This window comes from Pyrgilauda ruficollis, unplaced genomic scaffold, assembly GCF_017590135.1.
Source record: "Pyrgilauda ruficollis isolate IOZ18807 unplaced genomic scaffold, ASM1759013v1 scaffold37, whole genome shotgun sequence".
NCBI classification, from domain to species: Eukaryota; Metazoa; Chordata; class Aves; order Passeriformes; family Passeridae; genus Pyrgilauda; species Pyrgilauda ruficollis.
The window spans coordinates 7221088-7245763 of NW_024525156.1; positions in this window are offsets into that span (position 1 = coordinate 7221088).

Below are 24676 nucleotides of genomic sequence, written 5' to 3' on the forward strand. Positions count from 1 at the left end.
TCTTGGTCTTCTATAAATATTTTCAGATCTTTGAGAAGATATTTCTTTGATCTATCCTCCCTTTTCAAGTATGCTTGACTTTTACCTCAGTTGCTACAAACGTTACCATATGTAAATAAACATGGGCATGCACTAGAGCAGTGGAAATGCTGGTTATTTTATCTCATGATCCTCAGACACTTTTATCCCAGATGTTCTGGAGTAGTCCTTCAAGATAAACATATGAAATCATTCCTGCATTTGGGGAATACAGATGTCTTAAAAACCAGAAAATATTATTATGAGATTTTTTTCCCTTAAACAAACAAAACCAAACCAGCAAGGAAACAAACCCCATTTTTTTCTATGTATTTTACAATGCCTTACATATATTTTTAAAGAAAAGAGAAATTCAAAGAACAATTAAGGCTCACATTCAATTGTCTGTAAGTATCCATAAGTATTGGATTGAAGGTTTGTTGATGTTGTTGTTGATGTTGTTTGATGTTGTTGTTTTGTTGTTTTGTTTGGTTTCGATATTGGGTTTTTTGTGGGGAGGAGTGTTTGTATGTCAGCAAAATGAATAAAGCCAAATGCTTAATGTGGAAACTGAACTTTCAAATGCATCATTTTGGAGGTATTAAAGAGGTATTTTTAAAGCTTATTCTTATTCTTGTAAGATAACAAGAAAAACTATCTGGCTTTAGTGTTTTATTTTTCAATAAGGATTTCTCTCTGAATATTTTTTTAAGAAAATGGAGCTTACTTGGGTCAGTCACTCCTTTGGCCTCTGAAGCCATTCTGAAGTCTCAGTTGCATACTGGAAGCAAGGCTCAACCAGACAAGCAGATATTTCTTAAGATACTCAGTAACTATGAGAAGAAAATCCAAACTAAATAAAAACAAATCAATGTAATAATATTTCCATTAAAATAGGAAAACGTACTTGCTCTCTAGTTTTTTAGTCTCCTTTTGAAAAATGGGGAAATTGTTAAAGGTTTGGAAAATACAGAGGAGAACAGAATAATTTTAGATTAATGGTCTCTGGGAAGGTGTGCAGTGCATCCAAACATGCAACAAAGACTGAGTACCTTTAGAGACAACCAGACTGTCCTGTTCTTTAATGAATGTTAGTGTATAGCATGATAAGAACTTGCAAAACACATCCTTAATTTTGAGCTTTATTTTGTGTGATATGTATCGCTGTCTCATAGAATTTTGAGATCTCAATGTAAACACACATTTTGATTATCATAAATAAAATGTGATCCTATGAAATAGTAGAAGAAACTGTAGACCTGACTTCTTATAGCTCCCACTGCCATTAAGCAACAATTCCTAAAGTTTTAAAGGAATGGTTTAATAAGAACCGCCAGGAAAATGAGTTCCTTATTTTAGTAATGATGTTCAAAATCACTGCTAAAAATAGAACCAAAAAAATCCTCCACCTGAATGCTAAAAAGAAGAGAATCAAAAAGAAGAGTTTGATAAAGCTATAAGGTTTATTTCACAGAACACTATTATTGGGTTATTAATCAACAAGTTAAGTTATTAACCTATGAGTCAATTACAAATTTGGAGGCAGCCAAGCATTAGGAAACGATAAATAGGAAGTGGATTCAAGGCAATCCTGTTTATGGATTAAGGATGTAACAAGTTCTACTGCTATGAACACAGTAGGAAGCTGTCAGCAAGCACACCATCTTTGCTCAAGATTAGCAACATTTTTCCAATTAGTATGGAGGCACAGGTACTATTAGCTAATTTCCCTGCTCTTACAATTGCATTCTTGACTTTTTGATTACTTTCTGTGAGGATTTTTTTTGTTACATAACTGAAAAAACATCTCTCTCCTCCTTCACCTTGTAAAAAGCCATGATTTCCAGAACACTTCCCCCACCCTGTGGGTGGGAAAGGTCCTCACTCATTCTTGAGCAGTGTGACACACTACCTAGGTTGAGAAGAAGTACATGGTTTTGTCCCTTTTGAAGGTCCCTTCCACTTCACCTGGACAAGACCTTAAAAGTAATAGCAACACCTGACACTTAATACAGCCTAACAAAAGATAAATATTTGAGGGAAATTGTTCAAGCTTAAACTTGATATTCAAAATACTTCCCCAGTTTCATTGAAAGGACACAATGCAGCTGAACATATAGCAAATATGATGCCTTTTTTTTTTTTTTTTTTTTTCTGCAGGCGTAGTCCAAGGTATTTCCAAGGAAAACTTTTGCAACAAGCAGTTAGCCATAAAGAACAGTGTGTAAACTTATGGTTCCTTGTCTTAATCCCAATGTCTGAGAGGAAAATATTGGCAACAAATTCCTCATCATCACAAGCATTTCTTCTTAGGAAAATACTTTACCATTAAATTCCCTACACAGAGGGATATGGAACTATATTAATTACACTTTGTATTCATTAAGTTTTAGCCTGTTTCACCAGCAGTGTTTCTGGATACCCAGCACAATTCATCTCTCATTATCAGGATGAATATGGAATAAAGCAAACAAACTTTTCTACTTTATAATTGTTGTTGGCAGCATTTAATATTTACATACATGCAATATTAGCACAAGGGATACAAAGTCATTATAAACTAATGCTTTACAAAGTGGAAAGACAATATTCTCGGCATCACTCTGTGCTGCATTTCAAATGGCGCATTTCAGGCGATTTATGCTAATTTCCATCATTTACAGAACATAATGATACAAATCTGTTAGATTGCATAACAACAGCCTCTAAGTGTTTAGAACTATGAAGAACATGTTAATGCTCTCATTAACTGTAAGTCGAGAATCAAATTTCCATTTCTAGGCAGAGCTGTTATTGCTTTACTCATGATCCACTACACTTTTCATGTTTCACAAGTTATAACAGCACTGGTCATCTCTTTCCCTTAGTTGCCTCATTGAGTAATCCCAAAACAATAAAGAGAGAGAAATTGATACTGATCTTACCTGAAGTAACTTGTTGACCACTTTCTGGTTGGTATTCGCTTGACAAAGGACAGTTATATCCAGTTTCCCTTGATGTGCTTGGGAGTGTCAAGCATATACAGGGTTCATAGCTTAAGCCATTGATATATTGAAAGAAGAAGGCATAGCAGAGCAAATGTTTGCCTTTCAATCTGACATTATAGTGAGAAGGATAATGAACACTGTGTTCATAAGAAAAAGTATGGCTAAAGCAAGCAAAATCCATCATTTCTGAAGTGCATGAATGCTGGGAGGTATTAGGAGAAAAAGGTCAACTGACTGTCCAAAGCCTATCAAAAAGGTTAGTTACATCAAACAGTACAGCCAAGATATGTCCTGGATCAACAGCGGAAATGCTTGTCTATTTACTCCTTCTTATGCTCAAAAATTTTTATCAGTAGTTTTGAGTAGAATATTGAAAAGGACAATGATGAGTTGAATAGAAACAAATTTGTTCCAGGTTATACTTAAGCACATTGGATACATCCCATCACACTGACAAGGCGATGTACAGTTACTGACCCATAACTGCAGATATATCACAATTATGTCACTTCCTAAACTTGTATTTGCTAAGGGAAACAATTTACATAATGACTGTTCACATCAAAGTCAGTAACGATAGAGCTGTTTTTCAAAGTGTTATCTTCTGAATCATTAATATCCTAGGACTGCAGGAGTTCATGTTGTGGATGTTATAAATTTAAAAGTATAACCTAAATTAAGTACTGATCAATCATTATACGTATAAATAGCTTTCCATAGATTCGCATTTGGAGCAGAGAAATTACTCAGCAGCTATATCAGTGACTTGTCTGATACAGTTATTTGATCTGATACAATGTATCTAGAAGAATAACAATCAAAAATAAATTCCTTCAAGTTGTTAAATAAGCAAAATCTTAAGTGTTACTTCTACATGAAAGAGGAAAACAGAGAAAATGCTTAGGTTACCCAAAGAGTCTAGAGATAATAAATTATAGCAAACATCAAGTACTAACACACTGTAGAAATTGAAGGTATTGCAGTGTTGCAGAGAAGAAACATCCAGCATTTCTGTAGCCCATCATTTTCCATTAACAGCAGTCAACAAGCTACCAAATGTGCAATGCCACAAGAGATTACAGCCTAAGAAATGCATAAATGCAACACTTAAAATTTAGAGAAATTAATAAAAAAATATGTACTGGCAGTCATTTAGGTAGTAACACTATGCAAGCATATTGTTTTACCCAAATTGCATTAATTTGATCATGTGCAGTATAAACAGTGGCAAAACTATCAATAATAAAATGATGAAAAGATTTTTGCTTCTCTTTTTACTAGCCCAAAAGACTTTGTGGAGGTACAAGAAAGGCTGTAAAGTGTACTACCCCATAACCCTTAGAACATTCTTTCTCTCTCTTGACTCCTTTTCGTTAAATCGCTTCTACAAAGACACCCATGCTGGCTTTCTATCTGCCATGTGCACTTCTGGTAACCCTACCGAGCTGTGGTAAAGTGTTCTACAGTTTAACTCTGTGTTAGTAAAATTAATTTATTTTCTTGGAACAGAAAGTGATCAGTTTTTCTATATTCATATTCCACAGTCTGTCATAATCTTAGGGATATCTGTATCAATCCTCCAGCATGACTTCACCGTGACTGGTTTCTACATAAAGCTGAACTATTTATTATCAGCTAGTTCGCTGTCTTTTAACTTGTCTGGTATGCTGTATCTATCCACTAGCTCTGCAGTTTATTTTCATTTTTACTGATGTGCTCAGTAAATATGTCAGCTTTATTGAGGCATTCACTGTCCAGATAGGACCAGGAATGTGCTGAAAATTAAAGCTGATTGCCAATACCAATTTCTACCTACTAGATCTTAGTTATTATATTTCTTTTCATTTAGAGTGGAAATCTGTTTACCTGTGACAACTTGGAGAAACTCAAGACTGTTTGTCATTCATTATCTGTACAAATATTCCTGGATCATCTTTGTAACACCGAAGAGAAAGAAACAGAAATATTAAGTCAATTTTAACAATGATGTAATGGATGTAATAGATAATTATGTCTTAATAAGGCCACAAATAAAATAAAATATGCAAAAAGGATAACATATTAGGAAGTCAGGAATGACAGATTCTATAAGAAAATATTTATAGTTGGAAACCATCCATTTGAGAGTTTTCAAGTCAATCTGCTATGACTTTGCAAATGTTTAGTTAAATCCTTCCCATTGACTGTTTATGTACCAGGATTATTTGGCTGGCTTTATTTTGCATACTAATTGCTATTTTAGGCTACTATTACTCTAGAAACAGCACTGTTAATATTTTTTTCACCCAAATAATTATGAATTCTGTGTCACCTTTGATTTACCAGATACAAAATATATTAATTTGAAAGACAGGATGGACATAGAAGTAGCTTTTAAAATATATTTTTAAGAGGAAAAGATGCAAAAATTGATTTACTTTCAAAAGATAAATGCTATTCAAAGGCTTAGTTAATTTAAGAGTTACAATTTTATAGACCACAATATTTATGGATTTTTTAAATCTTCAGCACAATCTAAACACTGAAATAGAAAAACACTGAGAGAGGAGAACACTGAAAACTGAGCACTGAATTTGCAAGAAAAGTCAACTCACAATGTAACCACTGCAGTATAGAACTGAGATTTTAAAAACAATATTTTCTGGTGCATAAAGCTTACAGAAATGAAAGAATTATTTTTTTTTACCTTATCTGTCTTGCATGGGTGGGCAAATTATATATTGGAAAGCTGAAGGAGAAGAAAAAGAGAAATATAGTTGGGCATCCTTAAAGTTTCAATCTGACTCCCTATCAAAATTTAAGGGGGTTAAACCTTTATGTCAATAATGTCAAGAAGGACACTTCACTTTCTTACTTCTGTGAACCCTGGTTTCTTTGTGAGTAAAACTCATATTTAGGAGAAGCATGCTGATAATCAAAGACTTACATGAAAAACAGGAATAACAAGTTAGGGGAGAGACTATTTTATTATTATTGTCATCTGCTTTTGGGTACAAGTTGCTATCAGCAACCATTTTGGGCTAATAAATTGATTTCTACATGCACTTTTAATTTAAATTGATACACTTAATCATGCATTCAAAAACCAAAAAATTATTTGTAGTCTTGTAGATTGATGGCTTCAGTTCGCACTGATGGAAACAGATGGAAAAAGAAAGCAGAGGACAAATAACTGCAAACAAACCTCTCTTTAAAGGCTCTTATGCAGTCTAGACGGTATGAAGTGCAAAGAGCTCACAGGGCAAAGAACTAAACTGTAGGACGAAGAAAATTGCAACCCTTTCATGCATCTTGTTCTTCCTCTTTTCACCACAGCTAATTTTAAGCAAAGTGTAAACCTGCTAAAAGTTGGAAACTCATGGTGGTAAAAATTTTTGATATATATTACTTGTTAAGATTGGAAGCAGAACCAACACTGACTGATAGCAAACTCCAAAAAGAAAGACTTCCCAAATTTCAATACTATTCCTTTGTGAAGCAGTTTTTCAAATTAATACATCAAATATGATATATTAATATATCAAATATCAATTCAACTTATATATTTTTCTAGTTTCACTTTGAGCTGTCATTGGCTGTTGCAGTCAAGATTTTGTTATTAACCATGTCAATATTATGCTTTAAAACATTGTCTTAATCTTTGTCTGATGAAACATGTTGATTTATTATGACCTGAAGTAGTAGTCAATAAAAGGATCATGATTTAAAAATAAAAAAGAAGGAAAATCCATTGCTTTCTAAGCCATTAAAAAAAGCATCAGCAACAAAACCAATTTCTAATTTGCCCATAAAGCATTGCTAAATTTTTCAATTTTTTTCTTAAGTCAATATTTTCCATTAGTGTTGAATTTTTACATCTAATATCACCTAACAATCTGAATGGTCACACTGCTCTAGAACTTGTTCTTTACAGACTGATCCTTCCTTCTGCTCAAGTTAATTTCTGAGTCTCTTGCAGGGTGGTTCATTTAATGGCTTTTATTAATTACTTTAGGTGTGGCTTCAAAATTGAAAACCTATCTGAAATGTGGATTTCCTTAAACTGGGTTTGGTGTTGGGGGATCAACACCAGCTACACTAGCAAAGATTTGGGCTTTTCTGCCTTCTTCTGAAATATCTGACCTTGTGAATGGAATGTGACATGTCTGGGACTGTGAAATTGAACTGTGGGAAAGGGCTCCTCTTCCGTGGCAATGAAGGGCAGAAAAGGAAGGACGGGGAGAAATGGAGGAGGCATGATGGCTGATGATAGAAAAGTGCTTCATTTTAAAAAGAGTCTCGTCGCTTCTAAAACAAAAGTCAAAAAAAGTCTTCTGTCTTGCAGCAATAAAGTAATAAAACTCTGTTGAAAACAAACTTAAATAAGTGTTAAATTTTACATGAGAGAGGCCACACCCTCTATTACTATGTACAAACAACAACATAATTAGATTATGAACAATGTATTGGTATAGAAGATACCGCTGCTTTCAGCTCAGGTTAGGAGACCTACAGAAAGATTCTCTGTGTAGGAAGAAAATAATCACTTCTGCAACTTAAAGTACATTCAGAAACCAAGCCTAGTGAGATGTGAATGAGAACAAGACTGGTCTGTACCACAGAATGTCATGAACAGTAAGGGATTGAAATACTTTGTTATGGTTTAAGAATAACATGCACAGGCAGCAAAACTGAAGCTGGTGACCTAGGTCTCAGTGCATCAGTCAGGGCACCTTGAGATACCTACAGTGACTCAGATATAAATGATGGATGTAGTAAATTATTGTCCATGGAAGTACTCCATCACATTCTCCTAAGAACCGTTCATCTTTGGTTGTGGTTTTATGAGAAAGAGCAAGAAGATTAATCCTAATTGATGCAGCAGGCTTAAAGGATTTAAATACAAATTGATTAAATACAAATAAACCTGGTAATCTAAAAAATTAGAAAAAAATCCCATACAAAATTAAGTAATGTATAATTTGGTAAGTGCTAAGTGAAAAGTCAGTTTATTTTCTGTCACTAGAAAAACAACCACGACAAACTTTTTAAAAAGTAATATAGGAGTAGCAATGCTGTGTTTCTAAGGAAAAAAAAAAGGCTTACCTCAGTTCAGGGCAAGGTTATGGAAGAGATCAACCTGAGTGACATTACACGGCACATGCAAACATGAGGCCTTGCCCACATGGACTTATGAAAGGAAAGTTGTTCTTAACAAACCTCATCTTCTTCAAGATCAAGACGACCTGCTACTAGATGAGGGAAAAGATGTGGATGTTGTCTCTCCTGACTTCAGTAAAGCACTTGGTGCAATCACCCACAGCATGCTCCTGGAAAAAATGGCAGCTCACAACTTGGATGGGTGACTGTGGTGGGTAGAAAGCTGGCGGGATGGGCAGCCCCAGAGAGCTGTGGTGAATGGAGTTAAATCCTATTGGCAGTCAGTCACTAGGGCTCAGTTTTGGGGCTGGTCCTGATTAGTATCTTTATTGATGATCCAGATGTGGTGATCAAGAGCACCCTCAGTAAATTTGCAGATGATATCAAGTTGGGTGGGAGTGTTGATCTGCTCAGGGGTAGAAAGGGTCTATAGAGAGACCTGGACAGACTTGATCAATGGAGTAAGGACAACAGCATGAAGTTCAATGACGCAAGGCCCCTGGCTCCTGTGCTTGCGTCAAAAAAATCACAGAATTCTTACTTGAACTGACCTCTGGATATAATTTAGTCCAAGCACCCTGCCAAGGCAGGGTCACCTAGAGCAGGTGACACAGGAACACATCTAGACAGGTTGCAGCAATCCAGTGTAGTAAGGCTTGGAGAGCAGTGGCTAGAAAACTGCTCAGCAAAAAGGAGCCTGGGGGTGCTGGCTGGCAGCTGGCTGAGCATGAGCCAGTGCATGCCCAAGTGGCCAAGAAGGGCAATGACATTGTGGTCTCTATCAAGAACAGCGCACCCAGCAGGACTGGGGTAATGATTTCCCCCTGTACTCAGCACTGATGGAGCCACCCCTTGAGTACTGCATTCAGCTTTGGACACTTTGCTTCAAAAGAACATTGTGGTGCCAGAGCATGTCCAGACAGGGGCAACAAGATTTATGAAGGGTTTAGATAACCTGTCTTATGGGAATGGCTGAGGGAGCTGGGTTTGTTTGGTCTTGAGAAGAGGCGGCTCAGTGGGTACCTCATTGCTCTCTACAGCTGAAAGAATGTTATAATGACATGGGGTCCAACCTCTTCTTCTGTGCCTGCAGAGAGAGTACCAGTGGAAATGGCCATAAACAGACAGAGGAGGTGGTGGAGTCACCATTCCTGGAGATGTGCAAGAGGTGTCTGGATCTGGTGCTGAGTGATGTGGTTTGGTAGCTTAGGGATTGCAGAGGCGGTGCTGAATGAATGGTTGGACTGAAGGATCTTGAAGGTCTTTTTCAACCTTGATGATTCTAGGATTCTATGATTCTGAGCTTGAATTAACTGAAAATAATCAGTACTGGTTTATTTGTGAAAGTGTGTGTAAGAAATCTCATTACTGAATTATTTTAAGCCACATCAAACCTGGCACAGCTAAGAACTCAGGCTTTTATGTTCTCAGGCAGAGAAGTTTTTCTTAAGTTCTCTGATCCTTGTGTCTGTTTTGCATACTTAGATGAGATGTCCTGTTCATTTATGCCTCATACAGTATAATGTGTCATTCGAACAGAGCTAACTCTTCTTATGAAATATGTCTGTAGTCACAGATAGTATTTTCTCACATTGTACTGCTGCACAACTGCAAGATGGCTGTGCACCACCCCTTGCAGTAAGGCTACATATTGTTCTAGTGCAACTGTGCCAAAAGTAGCCCTGTTTCAAAGCTTCCAAACTTGCTGGTTTTGACAAAGTAGAGTCATTAACACGAACCTTGTCTTATTTGAATACCTGTGGGAAAGGCACTGACATTTTTAAGGAGGATGGGTAATTACCAAAGAAATCACCTTAGTGTATTCAGCTATTTCTGAAATCATGACTATTCCCTTGGTGTACAGCTCGTCTCTTTTGCAACCAATTTGTACCAGCTATTTCCAAGTACAACTTGCCCTGATGTCACCAGCTATGCTTTGAGAGTATAAAATATCATCATCACCTGAAATTATGGCTATAAATTGGTATGAGGATAAACTGCTACATTGGGAAGCTTGCAGAGCTACAATTTTGTCAAGACATTTTACATTTGAAGTGAATATGACTCAAATTTTCAATCAGAGAAACATGATATGTCACTATATAGAGAGACAAATTGAACAAATTTCTACTCCTACCAAAAATTTATAATTAGCAGCGCAATGTGATGGGCTTATTTAAAACCAGACACAAGAAATTCCTTGGAAGACATAATGAGCTGCAGAATAGTTTATGGTGAATCCTTGTTTTTACACAGAGTCAAGAACTTTATCAGGAGAGAAAATTTCATTACTTTGTCATTTTGTATACCCCGTCTTTCTTTGTCCTGAAGATCATTCTTTTCTTTTCTCATCAGGACACAGATAATACTGGAAATGGTTCAGAGAAGGGTGCCAAGGATGATCAAAGGTCTAGAATGTGTTCCACATCAGCACCATTTCTCTATATGTGTTGTGCATTCATTTGCTTGTTTGCCTCTAAATCTTAAAGGAGACAAAAATAAGGTTGGAAAGAGGAAAAGGATGAAGACTTGCAAAATTGTGAGCAGCATCGGAAAAACAATTAGGAAATATGTTTCGCTATCCTCCTGTACAGGTAATGATAACATCAGTTAAAGCTAGAAAGTGAAAGGTTCAAAGCAGTCAGATGGAGGAACTTCCTATGGCACATTGTAAATAAGCTGAGGAATTATTTTCTGCAAGATGCTATGAGTTTACCAGTCAATTAGATAAATTGATGAAACAAGAGTTTCATCAACCCAATTCATCAACCCAATAATTTCATACAAATAACACCAAAGTAATTTCTAACACTTGGAATCTCCAAATATTTTCTCTTTTCAGCTTGGTAAATCCCGAAGATGAATTATGTGTACACTCTTTTGTCATCTTCATGCTTCTATATGCGTCCACAAAATAGTAGGCTAGGCAAACTTCTTGCTTCCATGTAGTATGTCTGTCCTTATACCCTTACTTCCTCTGTTCTCTACTGGCTATGACAGTCTCCTGACTGCCTTCAAGAAAATGAATAGTTAAAAAAGAAAATAGAAGGCAGCTTTCTTTTACACTATGTTGTTTATATTGCTGTTCTTTCTTTTCAGCTGGTATTTGGAAATCCAGGTGTGTCCTCATTTCCAAGACTTATGGTGAACGGGTAACATTACTCTTAAGAATTTAAAAGATTTTTTTCAAATTGTATTGTAGTGAAATCCAATTATCTCACTGTTATAGATTATATACCTTTCTTGCATTAAGGGCTTTTGGAAAAGAGTTTATTTTTATACTGGACAATTTTCATATTGTTGATTTGCTGTGCTCAATAGTATGTGTAATTCCCATTTCTTTTCAGCTTTTATGTTGTGACTTCAGTGTGTTTATGGCATTTTCACTTTATATGTAGATATAGATACTGCACATCAGGATTAGGAGGTCCATTTTGTAACACTGTTTCTTACAGAAAAAGAAACATCTTTTGCATAAAAATCCACAAATATAAATATTTCATATTTATATATTCTTGCAATACATTGCTTTAAAATGTTAAACAAGACATCTGAAGGCTGTTTTACCTTCACAAATTCCTAGATAATTAAGTTTTCTATTAACTTCAAAAGAAAACAGGGACATCACTGGCATGTGTTATACCATCATTCTTAAAAAGCTCACGTTGATTTTTGGCATTATACATAAAATTGTAGAATTGTATATGTTGGAAAAGGTCATTAGGATCATCATAAAATCAACAAATCATTAAGGTTGGAAAAGAGGGAATCATTTTAGGTTGGAAAAGACCCTAAAGATCAAGTCCAACCATTATCCCAGCATGGCCACGCACACCAATAAACCACATCTCTAAGCACACACCTACAAGCCCTTTAGATAGCTCTAGAGATGGTGACGCCACCACTTCCCCAGGCAGCCTGTTCCAGGGCTTAATGACCCTTTGGGTGAAAACTGTTTTTCCAATATCCAATCTAAAACTCCCTTGGCACAACTTGAGGCTGTTTCATCTTGTCCTATCTCTTGTTACCCAGGAGAGGAGACCAATCCCCACTTGGACACAGCCTCCTGTCGGGTAGAGGTGAAAAGAAATAGAGACACCCTTGAACCTCCTTTTCTTGAGGCTAAACAAACCCAGCTCCCTCAGCTGCTCCTCACAGGGCTTGTTCTTTAAATCCTTCACCAGATTTATTACCCATAAACATACAAATGCATTGCATTCAACTAAAAAAAAAATAAAAAATCCTAAGTAGAGCTTATCCCAGGGGATGCTAGCTGGTTTCAGTGGAAGTCCCAATGCGGCATTAACACTATCATAGTAGATTTGGAATTCTTACAGAACAGACGTATTCATAAACCATACATGAGCATAACTCATGTATTCAAATATACATATATGTGAACATTTTCAAAACTAAATCTTTTCCTTTGCTTATGAATTATTTGCAGATAGTCATTCTTTCCCTTTGCAATTTTAATGGAATTTTACAACAAGATTTAAATACTGGTTGATTTTCCACCATGGAAATTTTCACTATAGAATATTTGCTATTTGCTATTTTGAATTGCTATTCATGATGTGCTCCATTGATTACATTAATTTAGTAAAAAACTGTTCTTTAAAAGATTTCTCATACTCATAATTTTAATATACTGCGTAGATAATAAGACTTCCTAAAAATATGTCTAAAACCAGCAAAAATGTCATTAATTTGCAAGTAATAATTTCATTTTTTCCCACTAATGCTCTTGAAAACAAAAAGTGACTTAGCCAAGCATTTATAAAGTAAGATACTAAAAACCTAATCGATATCAGTAAAACATGTTAGCACTTTTGTATTTCACTGAACTATTTATGAATGTATTGTATTAATTTTTGTTTTGTCTTGATATTTAACCTACTTTCTTTGATTTTGCAACATAGTTACTGCAAAACAGATTTTACAGTAATTTTTGGTCAATACAGTAAATATTTTACTAAGGCTATTGCTGTTCTTCTCATACATCTGATTCTTGCTTTGAGAAAATAGGAAACAAAGTCAATCCTGAAATACCACCTTGCTGGGGAAAAAATCCCACTTTTGCTTGTGTATTTCCACATTCATGTGTTCAATTGTTCTTTCTAACCATCACTTTTCAGCTAATCCTTTTCTTATTCTTTTTTTTTAGCCCCAACTGCTAATGAAAAAAATCAAAATTAGGATAAAAATTATCATGTCACACAATTCAAAGCTGCGATGCATGAAAATTATAACACAAAAAATTACCAGAAAAAATAGGATTTTTAAATTAATGCTCTGTATGAGTTCAGATGTTGTTGTAGTTCTTTCTGCAAGTTTAATACAGACTAAATGCTCCACAGAAAGCTAACACAATATAATTTGCAGGGTAACCAAAAAGAGATTTCAGAGCAACAATAAAAATGTAACACTGATGTTTAACAAAAATGTCATCATTTCTGCACAGGGATACAGTATTTCAATACAAATAAATTCACAGGATCAGTAAATGTAATAACAATTGATAACATAACAGGGAGAACAGAGTTCTCTTCTGGGATATAGCTGATAGCAGATAGTGGGAGCAGCTATAATTGAAAATCATTCAGAATGAAAGTACAAATTTTTATTTGTAAAATTATTTGTTTAAATAAAGGAAGAAGAATGTCTCTAGCATCCTGCAAAGAGCAGGAAAGCTGTTATAGTCTGAGCTCAACTTTTCCCTATTGCTACATTGATGTATTTGCACCCTACTCAGCAATGGGACCTGTAATTCTTGCTGTTAACAGCACAGTTCAAAGAATGGTACAGTAACAGTGTTTCTCTAGTGGAGAAAATAAAGGTTTTTCCTTTGCTGTTTTAGGTTTTGAGAATATTAATGACTCCTATTTACATTAACAACTGTGGGACAACACATGCACCAACTGTTGCATTTTCCTGAATAAATCTTTTTCCTTTATAGGAGAATGCCGTTTTATTTTGTACTGGCAGTGCCATGGAAATTACGCATACTGATCTGTAGGTTTGTAGGATAATTGCTTGTGCTCTAAAAAGAAAAAATCACTAGATATCATTCATCAGTCCTTTATTACAGCACATGCAGTCAGCCAGCCATCATACCGTTGCATACACCTTTGCTTTAAACAAAACTGTGAAAAATTCAAAGTAAAACCAGGCATGACAAGAAAACAGGTAAGAGGATAAGACTTCAAAAAATAACAGAAATTGAAACAGAGCTCTAGAATAACATTTTTATGAAGTTTTTGTTTTCAAGAGAACCATATAAGAAATTCTGAAAAACTTCTCATTCCACATCCTGGCGGATAGAAGTCCCCTGAAATTTAGGGAATAAAGAAGCAGTAGGAGAGAGGCTCATGCAGACACTAGCTGTCCAAAAATAGCCACTAACCTGGTGCATAAAAGAAGCAGAAAGATGATTGCAGTGGTTGAGGGCTCAGAACAACCTTTTATTCCAGCTTTGGACTGCTAGAAACATCCTCCTTAGTCCTGCAGTCCTGCAACGTTTAAGGGCATCTCACATACTGAGACACTTTTTGTAAATTTATGTTAGGTGAGAAACTGGAACCCAGACAAGTCACATAATGTCTTTCAAATCTCCTCCATTCACTGCAAGCGTCTTTTGGAGAAGGGCAATTAACTAATTTTCTTGAGTGTTGAATCCTTACAACCTTAAAAAAAATCACTCAAAGCTCAGGTGTGGAATTCACTTCCTAAGGAAATGGAATTCTTTCCCTTCATGACTGACAATTCAGAGTAGCTGAACCTAGATGGACAATGTACAGCTGACTAACCTACTGGTATAGGGATTTATTTCATTATTTTGGTTTTTGTTCTATTGGTGAGTCATATGTAGCAGCTTGTTCATTTTTCATCTTGTTCACATAAAATATAGTTGTTTCAGATGTAGAAAAATCACCTGCATGTGTACCTCTTTGCAAATTTTACATTTTATCACAAACATCCAGTATAGCCTGTTCTTTTTGTGTGTATCATTGAGTACTTTAAGGGCAATCTAATCTGACAGACACAGCAGAACCACAAACCTATACTTCCAATTTCCTTCTCCAATTGTACAAACCGCTTTGATGCAAAGAAACAAAATGATTGTTGACAGAATATATTTCATGCTGTGGTTAGCAGTATGATAAAAATTATCATGGAATCATATAAAATATAAAAGCTTGGGTTGGAAAGGACCTTAAATATCATATAGTTTCAACCCCCATGCCAAGGGCAGGGATGCTACCCACTGGATCAGGCTGCCCAGGGCCTCATCCAACCTGGCCTCAGACACTTCCAGGGGTGGGCCATTCACAGATTCTCTGGGCAACCTGTTCTAGTGCCCCACTACCTAGTGAGTAAAGAATTTCTTCCTAACATTTCTTCCAACCAAAATATCTCATTTTTAAAAAATTGTAAACTATCCCTAAGAGTGGACAAAGTTTTATGGCTTCAGTTTTCCGGTATTTGAAGGCTGGTGTCATGTTCTTTCTCCGTTTGCGTTGCAATGTGCCTTAAAAACGAAGCTCTCTTCACATCTGTGAATATAGGATATCTTTGGATGCTCTAAGAGACATAACAAAGTGTTATACCCTACTTTATGCAAACTGAGAACTGGGTATTTACTACCACAAAAGACTCTTCCCTCCACCTCATTCCAGGAGTTTCAGTGAGAATATTTTCTTGCATCAAGAAAATTAGCTTATACTGATGCCTTTTCTCTGGTCCTAAAAATTAAGAGCCAGACACAATCAAGGGATAAAGGGTTTTTACCTCGGTGTTTAATAAAGATCCTTATGGTGCACCACTTCGCCAAGGTGGAATGCGCCAACATGCACACAAAAGACAGATCAAATGTACAGTTTTATAGACCTTACCAATCAGTATATCTAACAAAGATGCCCCAATGAGAAGCTTGAAAGAATAGAGTTGACATCCTCCCATGCTGAGGAATTCCCCCTTGGATGGGCGGAACCTTAGTTTACAGGGTATATTCTAGAGAGGTTTCTCAAGATAGCGTAGGGCTTTTTGGCCTCCAACTGCAAGGCCTCCAGGATGTTTGGTGCCTTGACTTCAGAGAATTCTAGGACTATGCTAAGTTATCAGACTTCAGGAATTACAAGTATGCATGCTAGGAGTACTGAGGAGACATAAAAGATATATAAGAGAAAATGCAAAAAATCATCTTGGCATCAATACAATGTCTTAAAAAAACTAACCTTGTAATTCAAAGATGAGCACAGTTCTGAAGGGAATGTCAGCATATGGTTTAAATTCTGCTGTGGCATCAGATCCCATGAGAGAGCAAAGTAGGAGGCCTAGACTGTTTGCTATAATAACACCTGTCTGAGTCCTAGCAAAACAACATTCCTGCTTTATCTGTGCTAAATTGATTACACCTGAACAGGCATACCAAGTACTACTATGACACCATTATTTTCTTTGCATTTGTATTTCACATAGGTATACAGTAAAGTTATATTTACCTTAAGCTGGTGTTACAAAAACTTTAATTTCATCTTTCTAAATGTATAAGACAACTTTCCATATCCACTTACTCTTTACAAACTAAAGCACATATTTATAAACCTATCATAGGTCCATCAAAAATATTTAAACTTTTACCATTCTTAGTATAAATGACAAGAATATCAGTTTATAAGTGCTACACTCTATATAGATTTATCAGATGGCAAGTCATGCTGTGTGGCATACTAAAGCAATTTGTGCTGTTTGTCCTTTGCCAAAAATGCTAGATGTGTTAGATTCAACCTGATGTTAAATATTTTATGTAAGATTGTCAACTCTGCCCCTCAGTGTTCTTAGGAAGTTTATAGTCTTTCATTTCCGGTACAGTTAGAAACTGACTACAATTAAGAAACGGGAACATAGCTCATTCTTTCTCTCTCTCCACCCTCTTTTTTCTGGGTGAGCTCCCCAGATGTTCTGGCTTGTATGCACGTGCACAGCTGTTGTAGGGTCCTACAGAAACCTATCCTTAATAACTAAAAGTATAGTTTATACTTTGATGTCACAAAATAATTAATTCTCAACAGTTTACACAAACTCTTTCTACCTTTCCCCCTCTTGTGACATCAAAAAAACATCAGTATAACTGCCCAACCAAGCTGATAATGTTGCAGCTTGCATAACAAGACTTTAGATTGATTCCCAAATTCTGGGAACAAGATAGTTTATTATCTCTGTAGTTTTCTGGACTGGTCCGCACAACAGTGAAAACCTAATTAATCACTATGTCACTACCAAGTTATGCCTGCTTAACTTCAGCAGTTTCCTTGAGTTACTCTGATAAATCAGGATCCTGAAGAGTGTAAGCTACTATGAAGGTCCATCTGTTGGACCAATCACATCCTCTGCCAAACAAGAACAGCTGTTGACTACAGAAAATTAATTTCAAATGTTTTGGCACTGTACTGGATTGACTCCTGTTAAGATGCATAGTAAAGAAAATCAAGAACTTACAAGAATGACTTTTCTCACTACTACATTATTGTGTAATTGAAAAAGCATAACAGAACCTCTGAAGAAATGAAGAAATAAGGAGGTGTGAGGATCCTGTCCTAAAACAATCACTAGCACTGAAACTCCTTGAGAAAAAAACACAGTTAAAAAAAGAAATTAATTCTTTACTGTCCTAGATGATCTTTAAAGCTCTTTCAAGATGGACTCTTCTATGATTCTGTAAGCACAATAAAATGACTATGCACCAGCATTTTGTTTTTTGGAAGTTTGTAACAAGATATACAATAAATGAAAAGAAATTAGAAATCCCACAAACTCGAAAAGTTACGTTATTATAGAGAGTTATATGAGAAACATACATGTGCTAATGTTATGTTGGTGTATGAAACAGGGCATAGGAATCTTCAAAGCAAATTCAAGGTATTATGAGAAATATTTGTTTAAAGAGTAATCACTTGAAATAGCCACAAATAGAAATGGGCTCATTTTAATTTGAAAAATTCTGGTGACAAGAAAGTCAAACATAATCACTGAAAAGAGCAAAAGTCTTTTAGAGCACTAAATTCCAGTAAAACTTTAAAGTGTATCAAGCGATATATATATATATATATATATATATATATATAAAGCCAAAGTAATTTTTTCCTTGTGTCCTCACGTGATACCAATCTTTTAGTGAGTCATATAACAATTTTTAATAGGCACAAGCTTTATGAAGAAATAGTTAGTAAACTTCTATATTAATTTGGGATTTTTATAATGTTTACAAGTAGACCAAATCTTGCTTTAGTTAAGAATAGTCACAAACCATAAACCAACATAACATCTTATTAGGTATTAATAGGATTTCTGCAATAGCCATTCTGCCTTCATTATTATGAAGCAAAATAAGCCTACCTTATTAAAATTTCAATTTAATTACAACATTATTTGTATCTTTAAGTAAAATCTGCAAAAAATTTAAAATTACCTTTGGAAAAAAAAATGCAATAACAACTGTGTGTTTTTCATCTCTTTCTCAGCATTTTCATTTCAGTGCCCTCTGATATCTCTCACCAATGTAGTGAAGGAGGATTGCCACTTCTGCCAGAGGACCCTATTAAAAATCTGGGGCAAAGAACTATGGATATTTTGAATATTACAATAGTCTATCATTCTGGAACATCAGAAAATGCCAAGGTTGGTCAGGTTCCTTGACTTGTCCTTCCAGAGTACAAATTTTGTGTGTACAAAGGAAGATTTTCTTTAATTTTTAAAAGTCTAAGAAAAGAAGAGATAACCAAATAACTTCTAATTATTCTTGCATTGAGTTTTTTGATGGAATTTCATAAGGTGTTTGCTGGGATTTTTTTGTTGACATTGCTAGATTGAAGGGTAAAATGTCTCTGATTTAGTAAACTAATATCCTCTGCCGTTTCTTATTTTATTACACTTAGTATTAAAAATTGAGAGATAACTTGAATTTAAAAAAAAAAAAGCTAAAAACATCCCTGACTTCAAGGGGAAAAAAAAAAGCAGCTTAAGAGATTTCTCAGGGCAATGTTTACCTAAATACCCAGCAACATCCAGCAATGTTCAAGTGTAAGAAAATCAATACTTGAAATCAAGATTAGCCTCCAAGAATAATTTTATCTGTTTCTTGAATCTATGTAAGTTAAACTTACAAAATAACATAAAAAAAATTTTTTTTTTTCTGGTGCTTTGAAGTTTCTGAGACCATTCAGGAAGGATGATCACAGAATCACAGTTTTCACAGAACTATTTATTTCCTGTCTTCTCTATTATATTAGGAATATTTTGGTTGCAATATTTTTTTCTAATTACTTAGAACTAAAAAAATGAATAAAAAAATCAGGCTTGCGTGTTCCCCTATTTCTCCACTATTCAGTCTTTGGCTGGATAGTGGAGTTATCTGCAAGAGCCACTTTGAATCATACAGAATGAATAAACTTGCAGCAGTAAATATGAGTGATAGACTTACTAACAACCTCCCTCTCCCTACAGAAGTTGGGAAAACTCTCCAGCTTCTGAACTGCATTGTTTGAAACTCTTAAATATTTTTACAAAGCCTTGATTACTCTACATAGTTCCCAAATCCATGTAATTCTACATCTTTGGCTAGCTTCTTTTTTTTCATGGAGGCTCCTACAATTAGGAAATAGATAACTTCCATGCAGAATGACTGAGAAGCCCTTACAGAGAAATAAAACTTTGAAGTAAAAGAAATATTTTCAGAAGTTTGTCCTGTCTTTCCTGAGATGAGTTTTGCTTCTTCATGCAGGACATCTGCACTGACATTTCAATGAAGAACAAAAAGGAAGAGGTGATTAGTTAATATTTGATTGATCATCACTCTCAAAATTGTTGAGTATGAAATAAAATATTTTGGCACTTTATATGAGCAATTTTCGTTATGAGGAAGCTGTCTTGTTAAGACCCAGAACTTTACTATGTTTGAAAATGCAAATGGTGGAAAAAAACCCATAAACCATATTGCAAAAATATATCCCAATCAAAACACAAACAAAACAAAACAAACAAACAATAACAACAACAAGAAAAACCCACAAAAAAGCCAACACAAAGAGTATAAAACTTCTATTAAAATTTAAGTTTTAGCAGCACTTTCCTACTCTCATCATCAATCTCCTCTTTAACATTTCTTTGTGAGTGCAACAGCAATAATTAGAAGGAAAGAAAAAGGCAACAGTTGCACCTGGTGTGACCATCATAATTTTAAAATAATTCCTGTTCTTTTTTTATGTCAAAATAAAAGTATTGTTATTGTCACTACTAATATTCTGCAATTTCCTTTTTTTTTGTGAAGGCTTATATCCCATATAATTGAGTTTATTTCTTCTCTTTTCTTCTGGTTTGCCCCAGTTGATCTTCACATTTCTTAAAAGTGACTGCAAATCTGCTGGAATTGTGAGGTGATGCAATTAGCTTTTTGCTCAAAAAACATGGAAAAAAATAGGAAGTCTTTCTTAAATAACATGGAGAAAACATAGCTTGTAGGAATGAAGGATGTGAGAGAGCAAAAAAAATCATATTTTCATCTTCTTTAACATGAAAACTTGATTTATTTTAAAGACCATCCATAATAAAGCCTTGTTTTTCCAAATGAAAGGCAGTTGCACGAGTATTGGCAGACTTAAAAACTCATTCATTTTCAATATGTGAGCCTATTTAGAAAAGACTAATATATGAGAAGTTATCTGGTTGTTATCTATTGAAGGAATAAACAGCATCTCTGACTACTCCTCAGAATGCAATGCACCTTGACTGTATAGTTCATGCTAGATGGAACTGTGGAGGTTCTTGGGTTCCGCTGAGGATTATTTAAGGCTTTTATCAGAAACAGAATAACACTTAGTCTTTCATCTTAATTATATTCTTGACAAAACAAAGTACATGATAGCTATTGAAAAGTACAGTTGTTTTAATTCTTAAAGATGCTACAATTTTCCTTATGTCTGTAACCAAAAGGTTGCAATGATGTCATACATTCAAAGCGTTAAATATGTATTTGTTTCTGTTATGACATTAAAACAGTGTAAGGCAACAGGTGGAGCTGCCAGTCTCCAGAGGTGCTGCATCTATAGTAAACAGCTGTAATGTATGACCACTAGAGAAAAATTAGTTTCACATGCCATTTTCCCAGTTTTTATCATGCCATGGGGTAGGAAGTTATCTTCAGCAAGGTTTCTCATAAGCAAAGCTTGATGGCTATGTGTGAAAAATGAAAAGAGTAACATTAGAAAATTTTCACATCAAGACTTTTTACTTTCAGTAAATCATTTTAGAAACTGACGGGACTTCATATTTTTTAATATATTTACATAAATATATGTGCAAATTCCAGCAATTTAGTTTTATCAATGAGGAAAATTCAAATGCCATTAAGTTAAGTAACGGAAAATCCAGATCCCTTAAAAGTGTAAATTTTACCATAATTTTAAGATAACTTGCAAAAAGCTGTCTTTTATTGGATTTGATGCTGAATATTTTAGTTTCTTCTTTCCCCTTTTTGTTTCGCATTTCAACTTTTTAAGTTCTCCACAGCAACTTAAGAAATGCACCATTAATATTTCCACTAAGTCTGTGGGAATACCTTGAAAAATTTCCCTGTGTATGAGACACTACTAATGCATTTGCCATAAGTTTATTCGCAGTACAGTGTAGACTGAATTTTAATGCTATGAAAAAGTACTGGGCTGCTACAATCAGAAACTGTGAGACCACAAGTGGCAATGATAATTATGGTGGGCGTCTGTAAGTCACCACTAATTTCTTTTCTGCTTACCTATGTAATTTAACCTTGATGTGACAAGGCCACCATTCTCCAAGTAATGGCAGCACAGGAGGAAGTGACAATGTTTATTACTTTTTATGATTAAGACATTTGTCAAATGGGAGTTCAACTGTAATCTTCCCTGTCATTTCATTTAGGTGACCCATTAACCAACTGAAGCTGGCTGCAATGTCGTTGTGCAACTTGTGAGCAGAATATATTCTACACAGTGATTGCAACTAACATTATGCACTTTCATGAAGCTTGTACTAACCACAGCTAGACAATAATTTTATTATTATCATTCAGCCACAGGTTATAAATATATGCCATTCAACCATGTTGGTTTGTCTCACTAGATTTGGCTTTGGAAACCTAAGGGCTAATTCAAGCATTTAAGATTTAGACAGAGCAAAGGCTGAAGCTGACCAGACTTTAAACACAATCTCATCCAAATTCCAGTAATACAAAAAACAATGAAAGGTTTTCAACATATCCCTAATTTATCCTGTGGGAGGCTGCTTATTCTCACATCTCAAACTTTCTAATAGCCAATTAAGAAAAAGGCAGAAGGTTAGTCTGTGTGTCTGCATTTAGACAAGTCTTCATCCAATAGATTCTGGCTTTCCTAAAACAGGAGTCCTTGTGGTCTATGATACGTGGAGTAAAAAAAAATTTAAAAAAAGAAAAAGTGTTAGCTGGTAATAGAGCAAATAGAGCATAGAATTTATTTTTACCCTCCATTATACTACATGGCACAACACCAAATTTTTAGTGACCAAAACTGAAAGTCTTGACTTAGTCTTCATTAAAATCATTGGAATATAACAGACTACACAGAAATAAGTCTTAAGGGTAATATAAAATAATAAAAATTAATATACTCCATTTATTTCCTTTGATACTTTAAGCAACTTGGTGTTCTGCCAAACCAAAAGATATAAATCTTGTTTTGCATTCACCTGAAAATGCAAGTCATCTAAAGTCTCTTCTCCTCAATGAAATTTTTTATTATAATGAGTCCAAGATTATTTTTTCCATTTTTTTTTTCTTACAGAATATTTCAAGAGGCTGACCTTCACTTACATGTTCTGCTTATACATCGAAAATAATAATTCTATATAGTCCAATTATTGTTAGGGCTTCTTATCAGTTAAACCTCTTTTATTTCTTTCTAGATCAGTAACATACAGTTTTGTTTCAGGGGAGGGAAAAAAAAGGCAATAGAATCTAAAAAGGCACACACAAAAAAGAGAACCTACTCCAAAACCAAAAAAATTGTCACTAAAGAAGCTCCTGCTTCTTTTCCAAATGTCTTGAGAACCTTAAATATCATGGGGGTTTTTGGCTGTTCTGAAAAACTGAATTAGTGTCAATCCTTCCAACTACATTTAGTTAGTTAATTTGTTAAACAGTAGACAGACAACAGAGTGTGTATATATAAATATATATACATATATTTATATATACTCTATTAGTATATTTATGCTACCCTTAATTATTATGAAAGGGTGGTTAACCACAGCAATTTCAAGATACTGTTTCAGATTGTTTATATTCCAAGAGTAGTAATAAATCTTAATAACCTCCCAGAAATCCTAGTGCAACTTAAGCATTGTAGAATTTACTATATAATTGTTATGAAGTGCAGTATTACAAATGTGGACAAGCTCAAAATGCTTTTAAGTCTGTGCCATATTTGATGAACTCCAATGCTGCCCTTTTTATGAGAAACCTACAGAAGTCACTATGGTAGTAGACTTCTGCATCACAGTATGGTAATTTCAGCTTCTCTACTTCTCAAGAGTATCCCTGAAATTTTGCTACATTTCTAATCTTTCCCTTGGTTTTGTGTGTTACACTGATAGCTGGCATGCCTATTTAAATACATTCTATATGAATTTTGTCAAGAAAATACATGTTGTGTATTACAGGATGTGTAATCGCTGTTGTTAGGCAATGACACCAAATATGGAAGAAACTGGAGGCAGCAGAACTTTAAAATGATTGTTGTGCTGAAAGACATTGACCTGTTCTACCTGATAAATACTCATTCAGAAAGAGGTGGAAAACATGACTGCTGCATACCTTTGCCTTTATTTTAACTTGTGTTGACAGTCTCATGGAGTTTGCAAACTACACACTATGCAGCATTAGAACAAAATAAATAATGATTTCTTAACACAAAGAACTTACTGGGTCACAACTAGTTATTTAACAAGATTTCTATAGGTGAAGTAGGGAGAGCTGTGATATGAAGTGATCATTGAGAGGCATTGAGAGTTTGTTATCAATTCTGTTGGTACTAAGAAAAAGTCAAAGGTGAACAATTGCATCAGAAATTGCTTTCTTTTATTCTGCATCTGGTGCAGATTTTCAAGGTTTAAGAGCTTTCCAAACATGATTGACTGCTAACTGCATTCAGAAGCTTTATTACAGTTCTGGTTTGTATGTACTTGACAGTTGTCATCCTAGCTCTAAATTCATATTCTTAATTTTAATTCTCAATAATAGCAGAGAAAATAAGCAGTCTGTTGTTTTCACCCTCTTAAATTCTTCTGAACTACTTTTTTAAAAGTTTGCTAATAAACTGCAGCTGGCTATACTCAAAGATATTTTCTCTGCTCTCCTCCCCTTTGATCACTGAAGTGTTTTCAGACTGTAAATTATTTATGGCTTATCTATTACTTCCTTGGGCTTTCAGGGTTTTGTGCTCCAGTGGTTTTCCAGTTACCTC